At 45.1% G+C, this 21,206-nt stretch overlaps 1 pseudogene; it reads right to left on the bottom strand.

Annotated features, from left to right (window-relative positions):
• Positions 1-2,020: 2,020 nt before the first annotated feature.
• Positions 2,021-21,206, bottom strand: part of LOC106591326 (metal transporter CNNM1-like) — a 28,136-nt pseudogene continuing 8,950 nt past the window's right edge.

Below are 21,206 nucleotides of genomic sequence, written 5' to 3'. Positions count from 1 at the left end.
AGTAATAACTATGGCCCAGAGTTTTTCCTAACCTGACAAGAAAAAAACTCCGGGCCCTGCGTAATAACTGTCAGCAACTGGAATAAACAAAAACATTATTGTTCAAAGTCTGAACACTAAAAAGTCAGACAGCTGAAACTTGTGAATCTTTTTAATTCTGTACATTTTTTTTAATGCAAAACCCCTCGGATTTTTCCCCTGTTAAAATGCCCAGAGTAGTCATTTGAACATACTGTACCCATAAAGTCATTATAAACTCTAATATCTACAATACATCTCTCATATATGCATTTCTCTTCTATAAAAAGATATATCTCTGTATTACTTTCTGTGTAGGTGCCACTCTCCCCATACACCAGTGTTCTCCAGTCCTTCTGACGATCTGTCCAATTTATCCATTTCAATTTAGGACCATTTTTGAGACAAAAAGCACTTTTAAAATGCATTGTGTTAAAATACCTCCATATAGACGTTGCTGACAAGCACAGATCTATAATCAGCTTCCCCTCCCCAAATCCTAACCCTAACCATTGAGGTGAAAAACAAGAAAACTGACCTTAAATCACTCTCATCCTACTCCAGTTAAAAACAGGGCCATTGTGTCTGAGAAGAGGATGAGGGTTCTGATTGGCTGTTGCCTCTACTCCCATGCAGCATAGTGAGTCAGCACTTTTTCTGTTTTCCAAGGAAGGATGCTCTTCTCTCCTCCTCCTCACTGACCAATGACAGGAGCCACAGAGCATCACTCCCCTTTACCCTTTCTCTCCATCCTTCACGTTTCCCTTTTCTCCCAGCCCCCGTCCTCTACGCCTCTCCTCCTCTCTCTCTATCCCTCTCCCCCAAACCCTCCTCTCTATTTCTCTCCCATAGCCCTCCTCTCTCTATCCCTCTCCCTCTAGCCCCCCATCTTCTATGCCTCTCCTCCCTACCATTCTCTCTCTATCCCTCTCCCCTTTATCCCCCTCCCTACTCTCTCTCTCCCCCCCATCTTTCTCCCCCCACTGTGGTGCAGTGGCACAAACCCAGTCAGAGCAGAGACACACCCCGTGGTCTTAATCCAGAGAGAGAGACACATGGGTCTTACGGTGTCAGATCAAATAAGAAATGTATTCTCTACAACAGATGTTTCCTAATGGGCATATCCTACATTAGTACCGTCGTTTGGATGTGTCCCGTTCACAACTGTGTAAAAGTGTTTCAGTATTGCTCATATACATCATTTGGAAGAGACTGGTCCGTTCTTGTGACTGGTCAGTTCTCATAGCCACCATTTGAGGGCGTTGTGATAACAGTTGGGCTGAGAGAATAGAGATCAACATGGTGCTCAGCCAGTACTTTAAAACATGCAGATTTTTCTCTTAGTAAGGCATTCAAACCATCTCAAGTCCTTTTAAACCCCTTACACCACTATAGCATGAGTCCATGCTGACAAGTGAACCTCGGTGTGAATCCTAAATAGAATTTTCACTTAGTCTCCCATTGATATCAATGCATGAAAATCCACTCTAATGAAAGTTAGGATTCACCCTTTAGACAGTAGATAGGAAAGAGGATAGAAGAGAATAGTAATAAACATTCACTATCAAATAACACAAGTGATACAGCATCCATAAAAACGTCCTGAAGAAGGAAGGGATGAGATCTTCATAACTGTGCATGGTGAATATTCTCCTGTGCACTGATGATATCAACATAGTCTTTGGTTTCCTTTTGCTAGCTCCAACAGGGCCAATTCAATTATTTTGTAAGGAGGGGTGAATTAAATGTTGACAGTGGCATAAACCAAAATCCACCTCTCTTCTCCTGACATTCTTCGTCTTCAAATCCATTAGCCACTTAGACATGAAACATTCAAGAAGAAAAAAAACCCAGGTTCAGGATGACATGGTAGCTTCCCGTCTCGTTGGTTCAGTTAGTTCCTCCCCATTTGGTGCTGTCTAAGATCAGAGACTGTGGGGGGTGTCGGGGAGATGAGCTCTATCCTATGTGCTGTTATATCCTTCTGTTTCTTTAGAACGTCTGTTGGTTGGGACATCTGAGAGTGGTCAACTAGGACTGGAACGTCTGACAAACGTTGCAGAAATGTCTGACAAACGATCAAAAAGAGGAAGAAAATATGCTGTTGATGATTGTGTGAGGGCCTGCAGTTAGTCCATATACACACACACACAACACACACTGCTAGGTCTTGACCAGCGGCTGTTCTGATGTATCCTCGGGTGTCTTGTCTCCTTCCCGAGATTTTTTCCTCTTCTTGTGACCTGAGGAGAAATAAATATGCATTTAATTGAAAAACATATATACATAAAAAAAAATATATATATATATTGAAACGTATAGATATTAATTGAAATGTATACATTTAACAGAGAAAACAACATGTATGGGGGAAAAAAATACATTTAACTGAAACATACATTTTATTTTAAAAAAATTACATTTAATTGAAAAATATCGACATTTTATTGAAATAAATGTACAATTAATTGAAATAAATGTACAATTAATTAAACAAATTCTTATTATTGGAAAATATAAAAGTAATTGAAAAAAAGTATCTGCATTTCATTAATACTATTAATTGTGAATCAATGAATAGGACAATGATAATGTCATTTACAACTACTTTGTAAATGGCATTTAGTTCACTACTGAACAGGGTTTTATTGCTTCTTTCCTGCAATGTGGTGTGATTTTGGTCCTGTTTCAGCCTTTTACTGAAATGAGAGAGACCATTCTGCTGCTCTTTGGCTCAGAGAGGGACCACGTGGGGGGTGTGTGTGTGTGAGAGAGAGTGAGTGGGAGTGAGTGAGTGAGTGAGTGAGAGTCATTTAGTTAGTAGCTCTGTGATACTGAGCAGAGAAACACTCAGTCTGCATCCCAACTGCCACACTGTTCCCTATTAAGTGCACTACTTTTGAACAGGACCCATAGAGCTTTGGGAATGGGGTGCCACTTGGGAGGCTCACTTAACATTCATTCTCCATAGTTCATTCTGCAGTGGGACAGTCGAGAGAGAACAGAGAAACACACTAGTAGGCTCTCCTGTGTGAGTGTTAGAGAGAGGGAGAGAGAGAGAGAGGGGGAGAGGAAGAGAGAGGTAGAGAGAGAGAGGGAGAGTGGTAGAGAGAGAGAGGGAGAGTGTAGAGAGAGAGGGAGAGAGAGAGAGAGGGAGGGGAGAGGTGAGAGGGAGATTGGTAGGGGAGGGAGAGAGAGTGGGAGAGGGAGATTGGTAGGGAGAGAGGGAGAGAGAGGGAGGGAGAGAGTGAGAGAGAGTTGGTAGGGGGAGAGGGAGAGAGGGGAGGGAGAGAGTGAGAGAGAGATTGGTAGGGGGGGAGAGTGGTGAGAGAGGTGGTAGAGAGAGAGAAGGGAGCAGGGAGCGAGGAGGGAGAGAAGGATTGGTAGGGAGAGAGTGGAGAGGGAGATTGGTAGGGGAGAGAGAGAGAGGGAGAGGGGGGGAGAGAGAGGGGAGAGGGAGGGGAGAGGTGGTAGAGAGAGAGGGAGAGGGAGAGAGAGGTAGAGAGAGAGAGGGAGAGAGAGGGGAGAGGGAGAGGGGGGGGAGAGGGCGAGAGAGAGGGCAGAGAGAGAGCGTGTGAAGAGGGGAGAGAGAGGGGGAGAGGGAGATTTTGTGGAGGTCAGAGTGATGGGCCAGAGTGGTACACACACCTGTGAGGGGGCCAGGGGTTCCGTTGGGGGCCTCCAGAGAAAAGACTCTTGGCAGAGGGAGGCAGGGCCCAATCGTAATGACTTTGCTAGGACATAGCTGTTCATGAGCAGAGGTGCAGGGAAAGAGAAAGGCTCAGGACTTAGATTGTTACTAAGGGTGCATCCCAAATGGCACCCTACTCCCTATTTAGTGCACTACTTTTGACCAGGGCCCATGGGAATGAAGTGCCATTTGGGACGCATCCTAACATTACAATGTGACCAGTGGAGGGGACTCACACGGCGTGGGGTTGTTGGGTTTGTGCCTTCACGGTGGCTGGGTTGACATTTAAATGGTTGTATGTGTGTGTGGGCATTTGGATTGTCACACAGGTGTTAGAATGCAAGAGTAAGGGTGTGTGTGTGTGTGTGTGTGTGTATGCATGCTTGTATGCGTGTGTACTGTATGTTGTGTGTGTGACTCACTGAGTTTGAGCAGTAGTTTCTTGCCCAGTGTGTCCTCTGATCCACTCAGAGACAGAGTACTGATGAAAGAGAGGCGTCCATTTAGCAACAGAGGCTGTGTCGGAGAGAGAGAGAGAGGAGAGAGAGAGAGAGAGAGAAAATGTGACATTATCAATCTCCCATAGTAAACTGTGGATGTTGCTTCTGTGTTAAATGTCTTCCTCATCACCAACTTCCTCCTTATTCTCCAGTCTTCCATCCCACTCCTTTGTTCCTCCCTATATTCTCTTACCAAGGTTGGTGCCGTCCCTCTCTGAGTGCTCCTCTCTCTGATGTAAGAGATCTCATCCATCCTGAGGAACACGGAATCACTGGGGCTGTTGACGCTGTGTGGTATTCTGCCGATTCTGTGGGGAGACAGGTGTTATTATACACACAGTCACTGGGGGCTGTTCTGACCGTCTGATTTACTGCCTGTAGGGGAGTAAGTCTATTCTCCGCTCTCCACCTCCTCCTACCAGTATGGTTGACTTCTTACGGACGAGCGGTTCTTCTCATTGAGCAGAGAGGTGCTAGTGTGGGACGGAGGACTGCTGTCCTCTGGTTCTGGTCGAGCTGGGCCGGGTCTCTCTGGGGGAGGAGGTGGTCTCACTCTGCTCCGGGACAGGGAGGTCGGGAGTGTTCGTCCGTCTGTAGGCCGGGCGTCTGTGTCGGGGGGTCTGGGGGAGCTGTCCATCAGAGTGGCTGTCAGGGCGTTCTGGTAGTGGCTACGGGTGATCTGGGGGTTAGAAGTCGAAGGTCAAAGAAAGGTCGTAGGTCATAAATAGTCATAGGTCGACGTTAGAGGCTGTACTGTACCACAGCTCTGACTAAGCTACTAGGTTGTATCACAAATTACACACTTTTTCCTATAAAGTGCACTACTTTTGCTCAAGGACCATAGGACTATGGTCAAAAGTAGCGCACTGTATAAAGAATAGGGTGCTATTTGGGACCTTTATTATTTATTTATTTTATTTTACCCCCTTTCTCTCCCAAATTCAATTAGGATCTTGTCTCATCGCTGCAACTCCCCAATGGGCTCGGTAGAGGCCAAGGTCAAGTCATATGTCCTCCAAAACATGACCCGCCAAACCGCGCTCCTTAACACCCGCCCGCTTAACCCGGAAGCCAGCCGCACCAATGTGTCGGAGGAAACACCGTTCAACTGACGACCGTGGTCAGCCTGCAGGCTCCCATCCTGCCACATGGAGTCGCTAGAGTGCGATGAGCCAAGTAAAGCCCCCCAAATGGTGTTGGAGCAGGTGTATCCAGGTAACGTGAGGTGGGCGGGGCTGTACTGTACCGTACCGTAGTCTAGGTAGGCCTACCTTAATGACCTGCAGGTGTGTGAGCTGCCTAACAGAGTAGTCAGGCAGGTAGACGCTCCCCTCCGTTGAGTTGGCCCAGACTGCCCCCATACAGCATAGAGTCAGACCGTCCAGACCACTGCTACGGGAGGGGGATCTGTGGACTGAATCATACAGGATGGTAATGAGTCAGACAGGGATGAGATAGTGTCCCACCACTCTCTGGTCTATGTAATGGGACAGTCCACATAACGTACCTGTAATCTCTTATGTTTGTCATGAAACGTTTTGTTTTCTTTGAGCTTGTAATGTGTGCACAGGCTGTTTCTCTGATATTCATGTGTTAATGTTTACGTGAGAGTGAGTGAGTGAGAGTGAGTGAGTGGTGGTGAGTGAGTGAGTGAGTTGAGCCAGTACCTGTGGGCGATATGGCAGGCACCCCGTAGTAGGCGAACGCTCCGTTCTCAAACCTCAGAGCCTCTTTACCAAACTCCACCTCCACACGACCCTGGACACACAGGACAGAGAAATGGTCAAGTTCCCTGATTTGTGTCTAAGCCATATTCTAGATATTCCAAGCTATATATAAAACCAGGGTTGGTGTAGCAGTCAGCACCTCCCCCTATAGCACATGATATGCACATGAACACCTGCTCTTTCCATTAAATAGACTGACCAGGTGAATCCAGGTGAAAGCTATGATCCCCTATTGATGTCACCTGTTAAATCCACTTCAATCAGTGTAGATGAAGGATTTTTAAGCCTTGAGACAATTGAGACATGGATTGTGTATGTGTGCCGTTCAGAGGGTGAATGGGCGGCAAGACAAAATAGTTACGTGCCTTTGAACGGGTAGTACAGTAGGCGCCAGGCGCACCGGTTTGAGTAAGTCAAGAACTGCAACGCTGCTGGGTTTTTCACGCTCAACAGTTTCCTGTGTGTATCAAGAATGTTCCACCACCAAAAGGACATCCAGCCAACTTGACACAGCTGTGGGAAGCATTGGATTCAACATGTGCCAGCATCCCTGTGGAAAGCTTTCAACACCTCGTACATGCCTCGATGAATTGAGGTTGTTCTGAGGGCAAAATGAGGTGTAACTCAATATTAGGAAGGTGTTCCTAATGTTTTGTCCACTCAGTGTACTCTCCCTCTGTGGGATCGAATCCTTTTCTGCTTTGACACACTTATCTCCTCACTGTCCTGTCTGTTCTCTACTCTCCTATCAATAAAATACATTAAATCAATTTGATTCATCGCTAAGGGACAATTATTGCGGGCGTTTATACCTGTAGTAACAGGATGAAGTAGTCAACAGGTTTGTTTCTCTGAAACAGGAAGTGCTGTGGGGCCAGTTTGTTCTTGTCATCGTAGCTCAGCTCCTGGACCACACTGGGGTGTTTAATGAGACGTAAGATCTTCTCTGATAGGTGGGCTGGCTTGAATGGCTCCACCTCTACAGGAGGTGGGGAGGGAGAGAGGGGAGGGAGGGAGAGAAAGAGAGAGAGAGTGAGGGATAGAAGGGGTAGGAGGAGAGGGTAGTAAAAGAGGAGAGATGAAAGAGGGATAGAAGAGGTAGGAGGAGGGTAGTAAAAGAGGAGAGATGAAAGAGAGATAGAAGAGGTAGGAGGAGAGGGTAGTAAAAGGGGAGAGATGAAAGAGGGATAGAGAGGAAGACATGAGAAAGTCAGTGGAAAAGTAAGAAGAAAAATGTCATTTGTATTAACTGGTAAACATTCTTTGCTATTCAATGGGTTGTTTTTTAACTGGCCTCAAATTGAGAACAACTTACTTCCACAGAGATTATATATTTCATTATTTAACACTCGGGGAAGTGACCTCACAGTGGACACGAAGTGACATCACAGTGGGCCTACCTGTGGACAGGAAGCGGTGCGTGGCGAGGAGGAGCTGGGGAGAGATCTTCACCTTCATCTCGTTCTCCGACAGCTTAAAGATGGAGAAGTCCTGCTGCTTCCTCTCATGGTGAGAAACACGACGCTTAGAACGGTTATCAGCTGTAGAGGGAGACAACACTTAGAGAAGTTATCAGCTGTAGAGGAGACACTTAGAGAGGTTATCAGCTGTAGAGGGAGACACCTAGAGAAACTGGTTTCAGCTGTAGAGGGAGACACCCAGAGGGGTTGTGGTCAGCTGTAGAGGGAGACACTACACTAGAGAGGTTATCAGATGGAAAGACACTTTAGAGAGGTTATTGGGGATGGAAGCAAGACACATCTAGAGAGCCCATTAGATCTAGAGGGAGACAGAGAGGTTATCAGCTGTAGAGGGAGACACCTAGAGAGGTTATCAGCTGTAGAGGGAGACACCTAGAGAGGTTATCAGCTGTAGAGGGAGACACCTAGAGAGGTTATCAGCTGTAGAGGGAGACACCTAGAGAGGTTATCAGCTGTAGAGGGAGACACTTAGAGAGGTTATCAGCTGTAGAGGGAGACACCTAGAGAGGTTATCAGCTGTAGAGGGAGACACTTAGAGAGGTTATCAGATGTAAAGACACTTAGAGAGGTTATCAGATGTAAAGACACTTAGAGAGGTTATCAGATCTAGAGGGAGACAGAGAGGTTATCAGCTGTAGAGGGAGACACCTAGAGAGGTTATCAGCTGTAGAGGGAGACACCTAGAGAGGTTATCAGCTGTAGAGGGAGACACTTAGAGATGTTATCAGATGTAAAGACACTTAGAGAGGTTATCAGCTGTAGAGGGACACGCTTATAGAGGTTATCAGATGTAGAGGAGACACTTGGAGAGGTTATCAGCTGTAGAGGGAGAAACTTAGAGAGGTTATCAGGGGATGTAGAGGGAGACACCTTACAGAGGTTATCAAATGCAGAAAGATACTTAGGGAGAGGTTACTCAGCTGTAGAGGGAGACACAGAGGTTATCAATGCTGTAGAGGAGCAATACTTTAGAGAGATGGGATCAGCTTTGGGAGCCAACAATTAGAGAAAGGTTATCATTAGAGGGAGACACTCTATAGATGTTATCAGCTGTAGAGGAGATATTAGAGAGATTATCAGCTGTAGACAAACACTTAGAGAGAGTTTATCAGGATGTAGAGAGACACTTTAGAGAGGTTATCAGCTGTAGAGGGAGACACCTAGAGAGGTTATCAGCTGTAGAGGGAGACACCTAGAGAGGTTATCAGCTGTAGAGGGAGACACTTAGAGATGTTATCAGATGTAAAGACACTTAGAGAGGTTATCAGCTGTAGAGGGACACGCTTATAACGGTTATCAGATGTAGAAGAGACACTTGGAGAGGTTATCAGCTGTAGAGGGAGAAACTTAGAGAGGTTATCAGCTTTAGAAGGAGACACTTAGAGAGGTTATCAGCTGTAGAGGAGACACTTAGAGAGATAATCAGCTGTAGAGGAGACACTTAGAGAGGTTATCAGATCTAGAGGGAGACAGAGAGGTTATCAGCTGTAGAGGGAGACACTTAGAGAGGTTATAAGCTGTAGAGGGAGACACTTACAGAGGTTATCAGATGTAGAGGAGACACTTAGAGAGGTTATCAGCTGTAGAGGGAGACACTTAGAGAGGTTATCAGCTGTAGAGGGAGACACTTACAGAGGTTATCAGATGTAGAGGGAGACACTTACAGAGGTTATCAGATGTAGAGGGAGACACTTAGAGAGGTTATCAGCTGTAGAGGGAGACACTTACAGAGGTTATCAATGTAGAGGGAGACACTTACAGAGGTTATCAGTGTAGAGGGAGACAAGAGGTTATCAGCTGTAGAGGAGACACTTAGAGGATATCAGCTTTGGGGACTTAGAGAGGTTATCAGCTGTAGAGGGAGACACTTATAGAGGTTATCAGCTGTAGAGGAAGAGAGCACTTAGAGAGTTATCAGATGTAGAGGAGACATTAGAGAGGTTATCAGCTGTAGAGGGAGACACAGAGAGGTTATCAGATGTAGAGGAGACACTTAGAGAGGTTATCAGCTGTAGAGGGAGACACTTAGAGAGGTTATCAGCTGTATAGGGAGACACTTAGAGAGGTTATCAGATGTAGAGAGACTTACAGAGATTATCAGTGTAGAGGGATACACTTAGAGAGTGCTGAGTCAGATCTAGAGGAGGGAGACAGAGAGGTTATCAGCTGGTAGAGGGAAAGACACTTAGAGACATTATCAGCTGTAGAGGAGATACTTAGAGAGGTTATCAGCTGTAGAGAGACACTTAGAGAGAGTTGTTATTAGGGAGACAGAGAGGTTATCAGCTGTAGAGGGAGACACTTAGAGAGTTATCAGACGTAGAGGAGACACTTAGAGAGGCTATCAGCTGTAGAGGGAGACACTTAGAGAGGTTATCAGATGTAGAGGGAGACACTTACAGAGGTTATCAGATGTAGAGGGATACACTTAGAGAGGTTATCAGCTGTAGAGGGAGACACAGAGGTTATCAGCTGTAGAGGAGATACTTAGAGAGATGATCAGCTTTAGACAACAATTAGAGAGTTTATCAGCTGTAGAGGAGACACTTATAGATGTTATCAGCTGTAGAGGGAGAGATACTTAGAGAGATTATCAGCTGAGGAGACACTTAGAGAGTTTATCAGATGTAGAGGAGACACTTAGAGAGTTATCAGCTGTAGAGGGAGACACCTAGAGAGGTTATCAGCTGTAAAGGGAGACACTTAGAGAGGTTATCAGCTGTAGACAACACTTAGAGAGGTTATGACAGATGTAAGACATAGAGAGGTTATCAGATGTAGAGGAGACACTAGAGGTTATCAGCTGTAGAGGGAGACACTTCAGAGAGGCTATCAGCTTGTAGAGGGAGAAACTTAGAGAGAGTTGAGTCAGCTGTAGAGGGGAGAAACTTAGAGAGGTTATCAGATGTAAGAGTAGACTTAGGGAGGTTATCAGATGCAGAGGAGACATTTAGAGATGTTATCAGGGATGTAGAGGAGACACTTAGAGATGGCACTAGGCTGTAGAGGGAGACACTTAGAGAGGTTATCAGCTGTAGAGGGAGACACTTGAGAGGTCATCAGCTGTAGAGAGACACTTAGAGAGGTTATCAGCTGTAGAGGAGACACTTGAGAGAGGTTATCTGTAGAGGAGACACTTAGAGAGATTATCAGCTGTAGAGGGAGACACTTAGAGAGGTTATCAGCTGTAGAGGAGACACTTAGAGAGGTTATCAGCTGTAGAGAGACACTTAGAGAGGTTATCAGCTGTAGAGGGAGACACTTAGAGAGGTTATCAGATGTAGAGGGAGACACTTAGAGAGGTTATCAGATGTAGAAGGAGACACTTAGAGAGGTTATCAGCTGTAGAGGGGAGACACTTAGAGAGGTTATCAGCTGTAGAGAGGGAGACACTTAGAGAGGTTATCAGCTGTAGAGGGAGACACTTAGAGAGGTTATCAGCTGTAGAGGGAGACACTTAGAGAGGTTATCAGATGTAGAGGGAGACACTTAGAGAGGTTATCAGCTGTAGACAACACTGAGAGAGGTTATCAGCTGTAGAGGGAGACACGACGTAGAGAGGTTATCAGCTGTAGAGGGAGACACTACTCGGGAGAGGTTATTCGGCTGTAGAGGGAGACACTTAGAGAGGTTATCAGCTGTAGAAGGGAGACACTTAGAGAGGTTATCAGATGTAGAGGGAGACATTTAGAAGGAGATATCAGCTGTAGAGGAGACACAGAGAGATTATCAGCTGTAGACAACTAATTTCATCAGCTTTAGTAGAGGGAGTACACTTAGAGAGTGTTATAGATTTAGAGGGGAGACATCTTAGAGAGATTATCAGCTGTAGACAACACTTAGAGAGGTTATCAGCTGTAGAGGGAGACACTTAGGAGAGGTTATCAGCTGTAGAGGAGATACTTAGATAGGGTTATCAGCTGTAGAGGAGACACTTCAGGAGATTATCAGCTGTAGACGTAATAACACTTAGAGAGTTATCAGCTGTAGAGGGGAGACACTTAGAGAGGTTATCAGATCTAGAGGGAGACACTTTAGAGAGGTTATCAGCTGTAGACAACACTTAGGAGAGGTTAAGCTGTAGAGGAGACACTTTAGGGAGGTTACTGAGATGTAGAGGGAGACACTTATAGAGGATTGTCAGCTGTAGAGGGAGACATAGAGAGAGTTACATCAGTGTAGACAACACTTAGAGATTATCAGCTGTAGACAACACTTAGAGAGTTTATCAGATGTAGAGGAGACACTTAGAGAGGTTATCAGCTGTAGAGGGAGACACTTAGAGAGGTTATCAGCTGTAGAGGGAGAACACTTAGAGAGGTTATCAGCTGTAGAGGAGACACTTAGAGGGGTTATCAGGCTGTAGAGGGAGACACTTAGAGAGGTTATCAGCTGTAGAGGGAGACACTTAGGAGAGGTTATCAGCTGTAGAGGGAGACACTTAGAGAGAGCTATCAGCTGTAGAGAGGGAGAGACACTTAGAGAGGTTATCAGCTGTAGAGGGAGACACTTAGAGAGGTTATCAGCTGTAGAGGGAGACACTTAGAGAGGTTATAGGGCTGCAGGGGAGACACTTAGAGAGGTTATCAGCTGTAGAGGGAGACACTTAGAGAGGTTATCAGCTGTAGACGAAACACTTAGAGAGGTTATCAGCTGTAGAGGGAGACACTTAGAGAGGTTATCAGCTGTAGAGGGAGACACTTAGAGAGGTTATCAGCTGTAGAGGGAGACACTTAGAGAGGTTAACAGCTGTAGAGGAGACACGCTTAGAGAGGTTAATGGATGTAGAGGGAGGCACTTAGAGAGATACCAGCTGTAGAGGGAGACACAGAGAGATTATCAGCTGCAGACAACACTTATCAGCTATAGAGGGAGACACACTTAGAGAGTTATCACGACGTAGAGGGAGACACTTAGCAGAGTGTTATCAGATGTAGAGGGACACACTTAAGATTATCAGCTGTAGAGGGAGACACAGAGGTTATCAGCTGTAGAGAGATACTTAGAGAGATGATCAGCTTTAGACAACAATTAGAGAGGTTATCAGCTGTAGAGGGAGACACTTATAGATGTTATCAGCTGTAGAGGAGATACTTAGAGAGATTATCAGCTGTAGACAACACTTAGAGAGTTTATCAGATGTAGAGGAGACACCTAGAGAGGTTATCAGCTGTAGAGGGAGACACCTAGAGAGGTTATCAGCTGTAGAGGGAGACACTTAGAGAGGTTATCAGATCTAGAGGGAGACACTTAGAGATGTTATCAGATGTAAAGACACTTAGAGAGGTTATCAGCTGTAGAGGGACACGCTTATAACGGTTATCAGATGTAGAAGAGACACTTGGAGAGGTTATCAGCTGTAGAGGGAGAAACTTAGAGAGGTTATCAGCTTTAGAAGGAGACACTTAGAGAGGTTATCAGATCTAGAGGGAGACAGAGAGGTTATCAGCTGTAGAGGGAGACACTTAGAGAGGTTATCAGCTGTAGAGGGAGACACTTACAGAGGTTATCAGATGTAGAGGAGACACTTAGAGAGGTTATCAGCTGTAGAGGGAGACACTTAGAGAGGTTATCAGCTGTAGAGGGAGACACTTAGAGAGGTTATCAGATGTAGAGGGAGACACTTACAGAGGTTATCAGATGTAGAGGGATACACTTAGAGAGGCTATCAGCTGTAGAGGGAGACACATAGAGGTTATCAGCTGTAGAGGGGATTAAGGTGTCAGACAACAATTAGAGAGGTTATCAGCTGTAGAGGGAGACACTCATGAGATGTTATTAGTGTAGAGAGGGAGATACTTAGAGAGATTATCAGCTGTAGACAACACTTAGAGAGTTTATCAGATGTAGAGGAGACACTTAGAGAGTGTATATAGAAGGGTTATCAGATGTAGAGGAGACATCTTAGGAGATGTTATCAGCTGTAGAGGGAGACACTTAGAGAGGTTAGTCAAAGCGGTATAGGGAGACACTTAGGGGAGAGGTTATCAGCTGTAGAGGAGAGATACTTAGAGAGATCTATCAGCTGTAGAGGAGAGACACTTAGGAGAGGCTATCAGATCTAGAGGGAGACAGAGGGTTATCAGGCTGTAGAGGATAGACACTTTAGAGAGGTTATCAGCTGTAGAGGAGAGATACTTAGAGAGGTTATCAGCTGTAGAGGAGACACTTAGAGAGGTTATCTGATCTAGAGGAGACAGAGAGGTTATAGCTGTATAGGGAGACACTTAGAGAGGCGGTTAAGGTGGAGAGGAGATTTGAGAGAGATTATCAGGTGTAGAGGAGAGATACGTAGAGAGGTTGGTCAGCTGTAGAGGGAGACACTTAGAGAGAGTTATAGATGTAAAGGGAGACACTTAGAGAGGTTATCAGCTGTAGAGCAACACTTAGGGGAGAGGTTATCAGATGTAGACTGGTAGACACTTTAGAGAGGTTATCAGATGTAGAGGAGACACTTTAGAGAGGTTATCAGCTGTAGAGTGGAGACACTTAGAGAGGTTATCAGCTGTAGAGGGAGAAACTTAGAGAGGTTATCAGCAGCTGTAGAGGGAGAAACTTAGAGAGGTTATCAGATGTAGAGGAGACACTTAGGGAGGTTATTGGGGATGTAGAGGAGACATTTAGAGATGTTATCAGATGTAGGGGAGACACTTAGAGATGTTAGTCAGCTGTAGAGGGAGACACTTAGAGAGGTTATCAGCTGTAGAGGAGACACTTAGAGAGGTTATCAGCTGTAGAGGAGACATCTTCTAAGAGAGGTTATCAGCTGTAGAGGAGACACTTAGAGAGTGTTATCAGCTGTAGAGGAGACACTTAGGAGAGGTTATCAGCTGTAGAGGGAGACACTTAGAGAGGTTATCAGCTGTAGAGGAGACACTTAGAGAGGTTATCAGCTGTAGAGGAGACACTTAGAGAGGTTATCAGATGTAGAGGAGACACTTAGAGAGGTTATCAGCTGTAGAGGGAGACACTTAGAGAGGTTATCAGCTGTAGAGGGAGACACTTACAGAGGTTGATCAGCTGTAGAGGGAGACACTTAGAGAGGTTATCAGCTGTAGAGGGAGACACTTAGAGAGGTTATCAGCTGTAGAGGGAGACACTTAGAGAGTGTTATCAGCTGCAGAGGGAGAGCACTTCTAGAGAGGTTATCAGATGTAGAGAGGGAGCCTAGAGTAGAGAGGAGTATATCGGGGAGAGTTATCAGCTGTAGACAACACGAAGAGAGGTTATCAGCTGTAGAGGAGACACTACTTAGAGGAGGTGTTTATCAGCTGTAGAGTGGAGACACTTAGAGAGGTTATCAGCTGTAGAGGGAGACACCTAGGAGAGGTTATCAGCCGTAGAGAGACACTTAGAGAGGTTATCAGATGTAGAGGAGTGCATTTAGAGAGATATCAGCTGAAGGGAGGGAGATACAGAGAGATTATCAGCTGTAGACAACACTTTATCAGCTATAGAGGGAGACACTCTAGAGAGGTTATCAGCTGTTATGAGGGAGACACAGAGAGGTTATCAGATGTAGAGGGAGACACTTAGAGAGGTTATCAGCTGTAGAACACAGAGAGAGATTATCAGATGTAGAGAACACTTAGAGAGGTTATCAGATGTAGAGGGAGACACTTAGAGAGGTTATCAGATTAGAGGGGAGACACTTAGAGAGGTTATCAGCTGTAGACAACACTTAGAGAGGTTATCAGCTCCAGAGGGAGACACTGGGAGGTTATCAGATGTAGAGGGAGACACTTATAGAGGTTATCAGCTGTAGAGGGAGACACTTAGAGAGGTTATCAGCTGTAGAGGGAACACAGAGGTTATCAGATGTAGAGGGGAGACACTTAGAGAGGTTATCAGCTGTAGACAAACTTAGAGATTATCAGCTGTAGACAACACTTAGAGAGTTTATCAGATGTAGAGGAGACACTTAGAGATGTTATCAGCTGTAGAGGGAGACACTTAGAGAGGTTATCAGCTGTATAGGGAGACACTTAGAGAGGTTATCAGCTGTAGAGGAGATACTTAGAGAGGTTATCAGCTGTAGAGGAGACACTTAGAGAGGTTATCAGATCTAGAGGGAACAGAGAGGTTATCAGCTGTAGAGGGAGACACTTACAGAGAGGTTATCATGTAGAGGGAGACCTTAGAGGGTTATCAGCTGTAGACGAAGACACTTAGAGAGGTTATCAAAGCTGTAGAGGGAGACACTTAGAGAGGCTATCAGCTGTAGAGGGAGACACTTAGAGAGGTTATCAGATGTAGAGGGAGACACTTAGAGAGGTTATAGCTGAAAACTTAGGGATATGTAGAGGCAGACACTAGAGGTTATCAGCTGTAGAGAGGGAGACACTACTTAGAGAGGTTATCAGGGCCTGTAGAGGGGAGACACTTAGAGAGAGGTTATCAGCTGTAGAGGAGACACTTTTAGAGAGGTTATCAGATGTAGAGGGAGGCATTTAGAGAGATATCAGCTGTAGAGGGAGTACACAGAGAGATTATCAGCTGTAGACAACACTTATCAGCTATAGAGGGAGACACTTAGAGAGGTTATCAGATTTAGAGGAGACACTTAGGGAGATTATCAGCTGTAGACAACACTTAGAGAGGTTATCAGCTGTAGAGGGAGACACTTAGAGAGGTTATCAGCTGTAGAGGAGATACTTAGATAGGTTATCAGCTGTAGAGGGAGACACAGAGAGATTATCAGCTGTAGACAACACAGAGAGGTTATCAGCTGTGAGGGAGACACTTAGAGAGGTTATCAGATGTAGAGGGAGACACTTAGAGAGGTTATCAGCTGTAGACAACACTAGAGAGGTTATCAGCTGTAGAGGGAGACACTTAGAGAGGTTATCAGATGTAGGAGACACTTATAGAGGTTATCAGATGTAGAGGGGGAGACACTTAGAGAGGTTATCAGCTGTAGAGGGAGACACCTAGAGAGGTTATCAGCTGTAGAGGGAGACACTTAGAGAGGTTATCAGCTGTAGACAACACTTAGAGATTATCAGCTGTAGACAACACTTAGAGAGTTTATCAGATGTAGAGGAGACACTTAGAGATGTTATCAGCTGTAGAGGGAGACACTTAGAGAGGTTATCAGCTGTATAGGGAGACACTTAGAGAGGTTATCAGCTGTAGAGGAGACACTTAGAGAGGTTATCAGCTGTAGAGGAGACACTTAGAGAGGTTATCAGCTGTAGAGGGAGACACTTACAGAGGTTATCAGATGTAGAGGAGACACTTAGAGAGGTTATCAGCTGTAGAGGGAGACACTTAGAGAGGTTATCAGCTGTAGAGGGAGACACTTAGAGAGGTTATCAGCTGTAGAGGGAGACACTTAGAGAGGTTATCAGCTGTAGAGGGAGACACTTAGAGAGGTTATCAGCTGTAGACAACACTTAGAGAGGTTATCAGATGTAGAGGGAGACACTTAGAGAGGTTATCAGCTGTAGAGGGAGACACTAGAGAGGTTATCAGCTGTAGAGGGAGACACTTAGAGAGGTTATCAGCTGTAGAGGAGACACTTAGAGAGGTTATCAGATGTAGAGGGAGGCATTTAGAGAGATATCAGCTGTAGAGGGAGACACAGAGAGATTATCAGCTGTAGACAACACTTATCAGCTATAGAGGGAGACACTTAGAGAGGTTATCAGATTTAGAGGGAGACACTTAGAGAGATTATCAGCTGTAGACAACACTTAGAGAGGTTATCAGCTGTAGAGGGAGACACTTAGAGAGGTTATCAGCTGTAGAGGAGATACTTAGATAGGTTATCAGCTGTAGAGGGAGACACAGAGAGATTATCAGCTGTAGACAACACTTAGAGAGGTTATCAGCTGTAGAGGGAGACACTTAGAGAGGTTATCAGATCTAGAGGGAGACACTTAGAGAGGTTATCAGCTGTAGACAACACTTAGAGAGGTTATCAGCTGTAGAGGGAGACACTTAGAGAGATTATCAGATGTAGAGGGGAGACACTTATAGAGGTTATCAGCTATAGAGGGAGACACTTAGAGAGGTTATCAGCTGTGAGGGAGACACTGAGAGGTTATCAGATGTAGGTGAGACACTTAGAGAGGTTATCAGCTGTAGACAACACTTAGAGATTATCAGCTGTAGACAACACTTCCAGAGAGTTTATCAGATGTAGAGGAGACACTTAGAGATGTTATCAGCTGTGGGAGACACTTTAGAGAGGTTATCAGCTGTATAGGGAGACACTTAGAGAGGTTATCAGCTGTAGAGGAGATACTTAGAGAGATTATCAGCTGTAGAGGAGACACTTAGAGAGGTTATCAGATCTAGAGGGAGACAGAGAGGGTTATCAGCTGTAGAGGGAGACACTTAGAGAGGTTATCAGCTGTAGAGGAGATACTTAGAGAGGTTATCAGCTGTAGAGGAGACACTTAGAGAGGTTATCAGATCTAGAGGGAGACAGAGAGGTTATCAGCTGTTAGAGGGAGACACTTAGAGAGGTTATCAGATGTAGAGGAGACACTTAGAGAGGTTATCAGCTGTAGAGGGAGACACTTAGAGAGGTTATCAGATGTAGAGGGAGACACTTACAGAGGTTATCAGCTGTAGAGGGATACACTTAGAGAGGTTATCAGCTGTAGAGGAGACACTTACAGAGGTTATCAGCTGTAGAGGAGATACGTGAGAGATTATCGCTGTAGACAACACTTAGAGAGTTTATCAGCTGTAGAGGGAGACACTTAGAGATGTTATCAGCTGTAGAGGGAGACACTTAGAGAGGTTATCAGCTGTAGAGGGAGACACTTAGAGAGGTTATCGGCTGTAGAGGGAGATACTTAGAGAGATTATCAGCTGTAGAGGAGATACTTAGAGAGGTTATCAGCTGTAGAGGAGACACTTAGAGAGGTTATCAGATGTAAAGGGAGACACTTAGAGAGGTTATCAGCTGTAGACAACACTTAGAGGTTATCAGATGTAGAGGAGACACTTAGAGAGGTTATCAGATGTAGAGGAGACACTTAGAGAGGTTATCAGCTGTAGAGGGAGACACTTAGAGAGGTTATCAGCTGTAGAGGGAGACCTTAGAGAGGTTATCAGATGTAGAGGAGACACTTAGAGGTTATCAGATGTAGAGGAGACACTTGGAGATGTTATCAGATGTAGAGGAGACACTTAGAGAGGTTATCAGCTGTAGAGGAGACACTTAGAGAGGTTATCAGCTGTAGAGGGAGACACTTAGAGAGGTTATCAGCTGTAGAGGAGACACTTAGAGAGATTATCAGCTGTAGAGGGAGACACTTAGAGAGGTTATCAGCTGTAGAGGAGACACTTAGAGAGGTTATCAGCTGTAGAGGGAGACACTTAGAGAGGTTATCAGCTGTAGAGGAGACACTTAGAGAGGTTATCAGCTGTAGAGGGAGACACTTAGAGAGGTTATCAGCTGTAGAGGGAGACACTTACAGAGAGGTTATCAGCTGTGAGGGAGACACTTAGAGAGGTTATCAGCTGTAGAGGGAGACACCTTAGAGAGGTTATCAGATGTAGACAACACTTAGAGAGTTATCAGCTGTAGAGGGGAGACACTTAGAGAGGTTATCAGATGTAGAGGGAGACACTTAGAGAGGTTATCAGCTGTAGCAACACTTAGAGAGGTTATCAGCTGTGAGGGAGACACTATTTAGAGATATCAGCTGTAGAGGGAGACACTACTTAGAGAGGTTATCAGCTGTAGAGGGAGACACTTAGAGAGGTTATCAGCTGTAGAGGAGACACTTAGAGAGGTTATCAGCTGTAGAGAGGCTTTAGAGATATCAGCTGTAGACAACACTTAGAGAGGTTATCAGCTGTAGAGGGAGCACACTTAGAGAGGTTATCAGCTGGAGGAGATACTTAGAAGTATCGCTGTAGAGGGAGCAATAGAGAGATTATCAGCTGTAGACACTTAGAGAGGTTATCAGCTGTAGAGGGAGACAGAGAGGTTATCAGATGTAGAGGGGATACACTTAGAGAGGTTATCAGATCTCGAGGAGATCACTTAGAGAGGTTATCAGCTGTAGAGGGAGACAGAGAGATTATCAGCTGTAGACAACAATTAGAGAGGTTATCAGGCTATAGAGAGGAGACACTTAGAGAGTGTTATCAGGATTTAGAGGGGAGACACTTAGGGAGAGGTTATCAGCTGTAGAGGAGATACTTAGAGAGGTTATCAGCTGTACAGGGAGACACCTTACAGAGGTTATCAGCTGTAGAGGAGACACTTAGAGAGATGATCAGCTGTAAGGACAACAATTAGAGAGGTTATCAGCTGTAGACGGAGACACTTAGAGAGGTTATCAGATGTAGAGGAGACACTTAGGAGGTTATCGATGTAGAGGAGAGACACTTGAGAGGTTATCAGCTGTAGAGGGAGACACTTAGAGAGGTTTATCGGCTGTAGAGGGAGACACTTAGAGAGGTTATCAGATGTAGAGGAGACACTTAGGGAGGTTATCAGATGTAGAGGAGACATTTAGAGATGTTATCAGATGTAGAGGAGACACTTAGAGATGTTATCAGCTGTAGAGGGAGACACTTAGAGAGGTTATCAGCTGTAGAGGAGACACTTAGAGAGGTCATCAGCTGTAGAGGAGACACTTAGAGAGGTCATCAGCTGTAGAGGAGACACTTAGAGAGGTTATCAGCTGTAGAGGAGACACTTAGAGAGGTTATCAGCTGTAGAGGGAGACACTTAGAGAGGTTATCAGCTGTAGAGGAGACACTTAGAGAGGTTATCAGCTGTAGAGGAGACACTTAGAGAGGTTATCAGCTGTAGAGGAGACACTTAGAGAGGTTATCAGCTGTAGAGGGAGACACTTAGAGAGGTTATCAGCTGTAGAGCATACACAACACTTAGAGAGTTTATTAGCTGTAGAGGGAGACACTTTGAGAGGTTATCAGCTGTAGACAACACTTAGAGAGGTTATCAGCTGTAGAGGGAGACACTTAGAGAGGTTATCAGCTGTAGAGGGAGACACTTACAGAGGTTATCAGCTGTAGAGGAGATACTTAGAGAGATTATCAGCTGTAGACGAAGCAATTAGAGAGGTTATCAGCTGTAGAGGGAGACACTTAGAGAGGTTATCAGATGTAGAGGGAGGCACTTTAGAGAGGTTATCAGCTGTAGGAGGGAGACCTTACAGGTTGGGATTGGCTGCAGAGGATGCATCTTAGAGAGAGAAGATCAGCTGTAGACAACAATTAGAGGAGGTTAACAGCCGTAGAGGGAGACACACATAGAGAGAGTAAGTTATCTGTAGATGCAGACACCTTAGAGGGTTATCACTGTAGAGGAGACAAACACTTAGAGACTTACCAGCTGTAGAGGGGAGACACCACTAGGAGAGGTTATCAGCTGTAGAGGGAGACACTTAGAGAGGTTATCAGCTGTAGAGGAGATAGAGGGTTATCAGCTGTAGAGGGAGACACTTAGAGAGGTTATCAGCTGTAGAGGAGACACTTACAGAGGTTATCAGCTGTAGAGGAGACACTTAGAGAGATTATCAGCTGTAGACAGACAATTAGAGAGGTTATCAGCTGTAGAGGGAGACACTTAGAGAGGTTATCAGCTGTAGAGGGAGACACTTAGGAGAGGTTATCAGATGTAGGAGATACGACAACAATTAGAGAGGTTATCAGCTGTAGAGGGAGACACTTAGAGAGGTTATCAGCTGTAGACAACACTTAGAGAGGTTATCAGCTGTAGAGGGAGACAACACTTAGAGAGGTTATCAGCTGTAGAGGGAGACACTACTTAGAGAGGTTATCAGCTGTAGAGGGA

Source organism: Salmo salar, chromosome ssa09, assembly GCF_905237065.1.
Source record: "Salmo salar chromosome ssa09, Ssal_v3.1, whole genome shotgun sequence".
Lineage (NCBI taxonomy): Eukaryota > Metazoa > Chordata > Actinopteri > Salmoniformes > Salmonidae > Salmo > Salmo salar.
The sequence above is the reverse complement of the archived record's forward strand: the minus strand, read 5'-3'. Positions and strand labels throughout refer to the sequence as shown.